The sequence below is a fragment of the Camelus bactrianus genome, chromosome 6 (assembly GCF_048773025.1).
Source record: "Camelus bactrianus isolate YW-2024 breed Bactrian camel chromosome 6, ASM4877302v1, whole genome shotgun sequence".
NCBI lineage: Eukaryota > Metazoa > Chordata > Mammalia > Artiodactyla > Camelidae > Camelus > Camelus bactrianus.
In genome coordinates, this window is record NC_133544.1 from 16,340,340 (window position 1) to 16,349,984 (window position 9,645).

Consider the following 9,645-nt stretch of genomic DNA (forward strand, 5'->3'; position numbering starts at 1 on the left):
TAATTACCATGGAATATCAACACACTGGCTATGATCTACAATTTCTCTGCATCTGACGTCTCCACTGCCCTTCTGTGCATGACTCAAGGCATAGACTTAATGCTTTGGGGCTCCCAGGATGACATTCTCCGAAGCAGATGGGCCAATAAATGCACACAATATCTCAGAATCCAAACAGAGCAGCAGGTTTAACTTTAGAACCCATTCCCCATGAAAATATAGAATTCTAAAAACATGACTCAGTGAAAAGCTCTTCAGAAATTTAAGCCTTGAAATATTTGAGTAAATGTGTGTGTTGGAAGGGGGCATTACCAGTAATAGAATATTCCAGAATAAAACAATCATAGTAGAAAAGAAGTGAGGAGCTTGCATACTTATCTGAGTAATTATTGAACATGATAGAGAAACATTTCAAAACACTAGAAGACAGCTAATTTCCCAACGTTTTCTTCGGGGGGGCTGATGTGTAGATTAATGTGAAATGTTGTGACATTGGGGGACTTGCTCTTCAGAAGGCACTTGCTAACAAGTCAAGAGTCTTCGTGCTGCTCTCATTTGATATACAGCTGTTTAAATAGAGTGGGCTTAGACCAGTGACCTGAAGGCACATTTGAACTTGAGTTTGCTTCCTCAATGGTTAAAATAAAAGTTTTACTTTTAAATGGTGGAAAAGGGCACTGGGGCTGTTTCCTCAACAGAGGGAATGGAGGATAAAAAATAATAACGTTGAACAGATTTGAGCACAGGCTTCCAAAACGTACTCCTGCGTTTCTTCTCTGCAGGCATCCTCTGGCATGCAGGGGCTCGGCTTGCAAAGGTGGAAAATATTTCATCAGATGTCTGTGAAGACATAACTTCTCTCTCATATGACCACTAGCTCCCTTAGATTTTTTTACCTCCCCAAAAGAAAAAAATCTGTACCTCACCCCGGGTCCCTGGAGTTAGCTTAAATCTGTGTCTTTGTATAGAAAATTTGTTTTAACTACAGAGTCGTTTCAAAACTTTCAGAAGGGCTAGCCCAACATATATAGCTAAATGACATGGAAGGAGGCAGGTTTAGTACCGAGGCTTCCATTTTTGTATTGTTGTTACCTATATGTTTGACAGTGAGCAAGCCAGCTACCTTCTGCAGGTCTTAGTGGCCACTGATTGCTCAGATCCTGTATAAGTTTACAAGTTTATTCTTTGCCAGATTTAGGGACCCAGTAGACCCAAGGAAGATGCCTAAGGATATAGACTTTCTGTTGTGCCCCTTGCTATGTTGTACCTAAATCTCTAAGTTTTTCCTAGGTGCCAGAGTCTTCAGTTAATCTTTTCCTTCTCAGTCCTCTTTCCTCTGCCTAGAAATTTCAGTAGTTCTCTATGTCACCAGAAATAATGGGACTATGTTGTATTCAAGCACTTGGCTGTGTGTTAACTGATTTTGTAATGGAGTAGGGCTCTATGGGGCCTTTCCAGGACAGACCATGCCACCTGTATGTCCTCTGCCTGCCTTTTGTCTGTAGAGAAACTTTAGCCAAAGAATAAATTTAATCAGAAAAATGAAAAAAAAATGCAGAAGCAAAGATAAGCAGTCAAACAGGAGAAAATAATAATAGTTTAGTCATTAAACAAAGTCAAGGACCTTTAGTTCCTCCTCAAAGTCTAAAGATAATATTCTGAGCCATATCTTGTGAGCTGTTTTATTGATACTGAAACCCTGCAGGTGGAAGAAGTTAACTACATGATGACCAGACTGCAGCCATGACATAAGCTGCTCCATATTGCATAATTCCAAGAACTGGCTTCAAAGAAAATGGAAACAAATGGATCCTGGAACTAAAGATTAATAGTACTTAAAACAATCAAGATGATGCTGATCAGATTACTGCTGGACCAATTTCAAGATGACGGTCTGAACTAACTGTGCTGTTTTGCATGGAGCCCTCTCCCTCTGCCTATGTACCTTGACGCTCCCTTTAAAAAGTCTTGCCTTCTGATTGGCAGTGGGTAGTTGGTTCTTTGCAACATGAGTCCACCTTCTCCCCAGGATTGCTGGCTTCCTCAGTAAAACTATCTTTTCTTTTATCCAACACTTGTCTCTCAGTGTTGAATTCTTGAGTGAGAGCAGTCAAACCCGACTTCAGTCATTATTTGATAGCTCTTCTGTCCCAGTGCATTTGGAGAGTGTGTGAAGATTGGCACCTTATCCCTTCCAATGAAACATTTGTCCACAGAAAATAGAAACTTTAATGATTCTAAGGTGGAATTGGTAAAATCCCAGGAAGTGGACAGAGAGGAAACTTGGGACATTTGCTTGAAATCACAATGATGTTACAGCATAGTGAGATGGGTTGCTTTATTTAATGTTCTTAAGAAGTCATGTTGGTATGACCATTCCCAAAGTAAAGTCAGGAGTCCTCAAAAGGTCCATTAACGTTCATCCAATTATTCTACTTACAGCAACCTATCCTCAGAAAATGATAAAAAAAAATTCACACAATTCTTTATTTGGCACTGATAAAGAAAAGAATAATAATGATCTTAATAATATCAAGAACTAGTTTAATCATGCATGTGCTATGTGCTGCACTGTGCAAAATACTTGGCATGACTTATCTACTTCATCTTCCCAGCAAACCTCTGCACTAAGCATTATTTCTAAGCTAAATTTAACAGTAGAGAAAAGGAGACTAGAAAGTCTGAAATATAAATTTAAATTAACACAGCTAGGGACCTGAGGAGGTAGACTGTCTGACCCATGTTTGGAGCTCTTGTGCAGTGCACACCCTACACACTTGTATATGGAAGCCATAGTCTGACTCTAGTGGTCACATCCTTAGCCTCTACAATCAAATTGCCTTTTCAAGTATGCTCACAGCCACATTTATCTAAGAGCTCCTCTGCTTTGCCCTGGTTAGATGCTACCTTAAGTTCCTTAGAAAGAATTGAGATCTGTATGACAGGAGGTACTGGGCAGAGCAGAGGACTCGTAAATGTTATCTCTCAGGTGCATGGTGGGAGTAGATTTCCTGGTCCCCTTGTGGTTGGTAGAGCCCTGAGCCTAATTCTGTGCCATGGATTGGGGGTGGAAGTGATGCATTTCTCCTCTCGGCTAGAGCATTTAATTACCACATGAGATCCCCTGGGGCGGTCTGTCCTGCTACCGCAAACTGCAGTTTTCCAGACTGGGGCTGCTCCGTTGGTCTCGGCCCCAGCAACAAGATGGCAGCGGTGGTGGACACAATGCCAGTCAACTCACACGTGGAAGAAATAAACCGTGTTCGTTTAAGCCAGCGGGTTCTGAAATTGCTTTATATCACAAATAGTGTTACCTAGCTGAAGGAATGGCGGAAATGAATATTCCAGCCCACAATCTGCTACTAACATTCTGACCAAACATTTGAGCCTCTAATTTCTTGTCTACAAAATGAGGCTATTAAGGCCTTTTTATAACTTTGTTGATAAGCTCAAATGGGGTAAAGTACCACACAGCTAGACAATATTACTATATGAGATGCTTTGTTCCTTTGTAGTTCCTGAAATTTCATCCTATACAGTAAGTAATCAAAGGTAAGTGAAAATTCAGGGTAGGATTGTTTTTGAGTTTAAGGTCTATAAATATGTTTAATGCTTTCTAACATTGAATACAATGACATGGCACTTTCTTTGCATAGAGTGGTGCTCTCTTGAGTCATGGTAGAAAGGATGATAGGATTAGCATCTAGAAAAAAGCCTGGAAAGTAACTGACTTATTGTAAGCTATGGATGGTATCATGAACATTTGATTATTGTCTGAAACAACAGCTTAATACCAATCAACTTATTGGTAAATTATTATATAAATTACAATAATAAAATTGTTATGCTCCGGAGATGCCACATTTTAAAAAGATTAACTGTTTTAAGTCCTATTCAGGAGATTAACTTAATCGGTTATCTGAGGGTACCGTCTGCATCTTAAATGCACTGGCGAGCACACCAGGAAGTTATCCTGTTTAACACTGGGAACCCATCAAGCTTTTCTTCTAAAATTTCTGTCCAAGATGATTTTTCGTTCTCTGATATTGCAAATGGCTAATTAAACTAAAAGTTGCTTTTAAAAGACAAATATAGTTAAATTCAATTCAAAACATGCCTTTTAATGCCTAGTACAGAATCTATCTTTTGTCAGGGACCAGGGATTTGGAGGTAGGAAAAAACAGACCAGATCTCTGCCTACAAGGATGTTACAGTGCATGAAAGGGAACGAACAGTAAACATTTCATTGCAAGGGACACACATGTGGAAAGGGCTATATTTTGCCTATTGTCAAGTTTTGGGTTTCTCCTCCCTCTGGTCGTGGGGAAGTCTCCATGCAGGTGAGAAAATGGGTCCTTTTTTTCCCCTCCAGCTTTATTGAGGTATAATTGATATACAACACTATGCAGATTTATATGAGTATATATTGCAAAATAATTGCCACAATGAGGCTAGTTAACAAACCTATGACTTCATATAATTACAATTTTGTGCGTGTTGTGATGAGAACTTTTAAATAAATCTATTGTTTTAGTAGCTTTAAATGGATAATATAGTATTGTTAACTATAGTCACTGTGCTGTACGTTACATAAAAATTTATTTATCTTATAAGTAGAGAATTTTATATTTTGACTACCTTTACCCACCCTCAATGTTCTCTTCCTCTAGCAACCATCAGGCTATTCTGTTTCCATGTGTTTGGTGCTTTCAGATTCCGTATTTAAGTGAGATCATATAGTATTTGTCTTTCTCTCTCTGACGAATTTCACTTAGCATAATGCCCTTAAGGGTCATTTATGTTGTTGAAAATGGCTGGATTTCCTTCTTTTTTATGGTTGAGTAATATTCCATTGTATATATATACCACATTTTCTTTATCCTTTCATTCTTAGATGGACACATTGGTTGTTTCCATGTCTTGGTGACTGTGAATAATGCTACAATGAACGTAAGGTGCAGATATTTCTTCAAGATAATGATTTCATTTCTTTTGGATATAGACCCAGAAATGGAATTGCTGGATCATATGGTAATTCTATTTTTAATTTTTTGAGGACTCTCCATGCTGTTTTCCATAGTGGCTGTACTAATTTACAGAGAATGTTAGTCTTGATTCTCAAATTTCAAAACAAATGGTCAATTCTCCCTGCTCAACAGGTACCTAAAGTTTATAGATACTTCTTGAAGTCACAATTTAAAAACATGTTTCCATGAATTGTGTGTTACAAAACACGCCAACATTAGAAATTTTATCTATTATAATCTTGAGACCACTCTACTTACCTAGCCTTGTAAGTGTTGTAATTTTGTCCTTCCATGAAATTAAATACATAGAAAATTATACACATAGACTTTGTTAGCTTAGACCTCCGTGATTCATTTATTTGTGCTTCAGTGGAATGGCATTGGCCATTAACAACTGACCCCAGAAACAGTCAAATGAGGCTAACTTTTGTGGTTTCGGTAAAACTAAAGTTAGTGATACATCAGATTTGCTAATGGTGCCTCATTTGTGATTCCATGTGATGAAATCCTTTCCAACAATGTTTTTTAAATCAGGATTTTGTATTGCTGGCAATTTGTAATCACTAGTTGGTGGGGTTTTCACATGTATATTTTGAACATACTTTAATTTGCTTACACACTGTGATTAAGACGCACCCCTCAGGTCAAGCTTTTGTTTTAGAATATGACAGTAGAAAATATATCTTTTAAATAAATGCTGTAGTAATTTATATAGGACAAAAATTTGTATAAATTATTATATTTTCTCTTTTTCTCCAGCTGTCAGGAAGCTCCAATTCAAAAATCAAGTGGATGAGAACATTACTTTGGTCATCCCTAGTGGCTGAAATATTTGCATTACTTTTTAATTTATGGTGTTTATTTCCTGTCCTTATTCTAATGAGAATTGTCTTATTGAATATACCTTTTATCTCATATCATCTCTAAACTATTTTGTAGCCAGAAGAATTATAAGGAAATAAATGACATAAAGTCACAGTGTCCCAAACATTTCATTTTGCCATTCAGTAGTTTTTATGTCGGGTGTTTACATCTGCATGAGCTTTTGAACTATTTTAACCCACTCTGTGGTTTAGTATCCTGGGACCTCAAGGCATCTTGACATCGAGTCAACTTTCAATTCCCCATCACTTTGTGAAATAAATACAAAAAGTCACAGCTGAGCAGCTTACACAAAGGTAAGCCTGAGACAAAATTAATTCCTAACATGGAAATTTCTCTTTCAATGAGGGGAAGGAAAAGTAGCCACAGATATTTTAGTAATTGATTTAAAATGACCCAGGGTCGGTTCTGTTGAAGAGGTGCATTTCACAAGTAGAAAAGGTGAAAGAAATCCTCTTGGATTTGGATTTATAGCTCCGCTTTTGTGACTCAAAGAAAAAGCATCACAGACTGAGTCGCCAGCTGTTTTGTACCTCATGCGGCAATCAATAATTTAGGTAAACATTAACTCAGAGTAAATCCAGTATCTTGGTACCGATACTTCTGAGGGTCTGAAGAGGCTGATCTTTTTCTTGGGAAGACAGGCTATGTTTTTATCTATGCTCTTCATAAACTGAAAGCAGCTGCCGGAACAGCCCGGCACCCTCCAAGTGAAGGTCATCTGCGCTCCCTCCCCTTGTGACCAGACCACTAGGTGGATGCAGTTCTCTCCCTGAGACCTCTGACACCCACCGGGACTTAGGATCAACTTTCAGCAACTTTGAAACACAAATTTCCAACCCTGGAGAATGTCACGTGGCCTATTCCTTGATTAGATGTCACTGGTGAAGCAATTTACAGGGAGTTAAATGGATTGAAATTTTATCTTTCAACGACATAAGATCTCAAGAATGAGAGTGAAAAAAAATGAATGAGTTCATTTTTTTTTTTAACTGAAGGATAGTTACAGTGCGTCAATTTCTGGTTCTTTGAAACACACCCTAAATCTCTCTCTTTTGAAATTTCTAAAAACAAAAGGATTTCCGCAGAGGTTTTCTGTAGTTTCCACACAAGCAGATGAGATACACTGCTGCTACTGTCTTAACTTCAAATCTCATAATTTCTACCGGTATCTACCGTTCATGTCAACACGCAGCTAGCTACCCACCCCGCTAGTGCAGGTTTCAGTGGAAAGAATTAGCTGGCTTTTGAACTCATCAAGAATTTGCCAAAGTGCAAATAGAAATACCAAATACAAAAGGGACTTGCTGAAATATTTCCTTGAGATTGATGTTTGAAGTAAAACTCTGAGCACACTTGAAACTGGGAGCTTATGATGGCCCTGATTAGTCATTTGTTAGGTGATGCAACTTCTATTTCCTCCTTGTCTTACCCCACTTTTTTTCCCATCCTGTCTAAATCATCCCCATTTGGATTAAAGTAAATTCTGCTATTCAAAGAAGTAAAGATTTGGCTAACATCAATTTTGCCTCTTTTCATTGAATGAAACTCAAAGCAGTTGGAAGATTACATAAGACTCAATTCTTATCTTGTGATTAAAAGTCAAAAGACTTTCTACTTCTTTTGAAATACCTGCAGTTTTTTCTTGGTGCTTCTGCTCAGCAGAATGGTGGCAAGTTCCAGAAATCTCAAGTCTGCTCCCAAATACCCTCAGGGCTCACCCTGCCTTTCAGTCTGGATAGTATCTTAGCATGGATTTCAGAAGTACTGCCTGATTTCTTAAGTTCTAGATGTTTGGTAGCCAAGGAATGGTGTTACTATTTCTAAAGTAAATAATTGAGCCATCAAAATAAAAAAAGAACAAAACTCTGAGACAAATGGAACCATGTAGTATTTGTTTCCATTTCATTTCCATAATGATTCTTAATTGTACTACGCCTCTTGTTTTCCATAAAGGAGATAATAAAAAAATTTTTAAACAAACATTAACTTTATTTTTTTCATCTTTATTAAGGTATAATTTACATACTACAAAATTCATACATTGGATAGACAATAAGATCTTACTGTATAGCACAGGGAACTATATTCAATATCTTGTAATAGTTTATAATAAAAAAAATCTGAAAAGGAATATATATATACACACACATGTATTACTGCATCACTATGCTGTACACCAGAAACTAACACAACATTATAAACTGACAATACTTCAATAAAGAAAATTTTTTAAAAAATTAAAACAATAAAATTCACACATTGTAAAACACAGTTCAACAATTTTTAAGAAATGTAGAGACCGTGCATCTATCACTGCAGTCCACCTTTAGAATATTTCCACCATCTCCCAAAATTCGCTGGGGCTCACAGGCAGTCAACTTCCCCATGGAACATGGGTCTAAGAGGAAAATGAAGGTTTTCCTCAAAAGTTAATGCCATTGTGAGGGCTGTATAATGGCCAGAATAAATGCTTGGATGCTGAATTTACAAGAACGTGGAGGAACTGAAGGTATTGTGATGAAGAATTATTTCCCATTCGTAATTAGTAACCGTGCAGGAGAAGATCGGAGGGGCTGGAACTTCGTGGGACCCAGAGACGATAATAATGAGAGCAAATATTTACATAGTGCTGACGCTGCACCATGTGCAGTTCCAACTCCTTTAATGTAGGTTTCCCCATGTGATACACACAATAACCCTATGAGCTGGTGCCACGGCTATCCCCATTTCACAGATAAGAAAAACCGAAGTCCAGACAGATAAAGTCAACAAGCAGATAAGACATGGAATCTGGATTCAAACTCAGAAGTCTCTAAAATCCACCGGGTCACCGGCTACACTTCTTATCAGTGTCACCTGGGTTACCAAACTGGACCAAATAAGAGGTAGACATTGTATACATTGGAGCCACCTAATTAACAATAGTTACGGTTTCTGGGACCTGGCAGAAGCAGACCAGGAAAGAGGCACCTGTGGGCAGCACTAAGGCTATTTCCACCTGGCTGCTCCACCTGTAACACGAGCAGAGGAGTCAGGGTAAAGTTAAATGTTTAGGGGAATTGAGAGGGAAGCAGCGAGGGCAACAATTTTGTATCTTGGGACGCGTCCTCTCTGGCAGAGACCCATGCTCACACTTCTGCAAACAAACCGACATCCACTAACGACCTTGTGTCCATGTTCGCTTGAGATTTTCCTAGTCTCCTTTTCTCTAGATCTGCTCAATTAATACTGTCCTTTTCCTAGACTCCCCCTCCCTACTCAGCCCACTCCACACTCCTTTTCCAGATGTGTGACAACCACTTCTTGGGCTCTAAACACATTTCAGGCTAATTTGTTTAATGGCTCTGTGTTCTCTTTTTTGCTGATACTAGAGGATTTTAGAAGTCTAAGGAGACGTCCGTGGAAGCTGTTCTGCTGTAACTTGAGTTCCAAGTTTGAGAATGTATGTCCTGGCAGCTTTGCAAAGTCAAGTACTTCCTGCAGTCCAGGGCCAAGATGGGAAACGCAGCTGGGGCAGATGTTCTGGACTGCAAGTTGTCTTCTTGGTTTTAAAAACTGAGAGATGCAGATCATTTCAGTGTCCCTGCAAAGATGAGCCAGGCGAAGTGATGGGAGAAGCCCTTATAAATGCATTTCCATAAACTCACTGCCCTGGCCCTTAGGATTATTTTAGCAACAGTTGGTGAAGTGGAGGTATACTTGATATCTAATAAGTAAAAGAGAAAAAGGAAAG

At 38.4% G+C, this 9,645-nt stretch overlaps 1 long non-coding RNA gene across 1 annotated transcript; it reads left to right on the plus strand.

Annotated features, from left to right (window-relative positions):
- The first annotated feature begins 3,424 nt into the window (after positions 1-3,424).
- LOC141577800 (uncharacterized) lies at positions 3,425-6,003 on the plus strand. Its single transcript, XR_012507269.1, has 3 exons — positions 3,425-3,552; positions 4,895-5,031; positions 5,787-6,003. It is a non-coding gene; the product is annotated as an uncharacterized LOC141577800 (long non-coding RNA).
- The last annotated feature ends 3,642 nt before the right edge of the window (positions 6,004-9,645 follow it).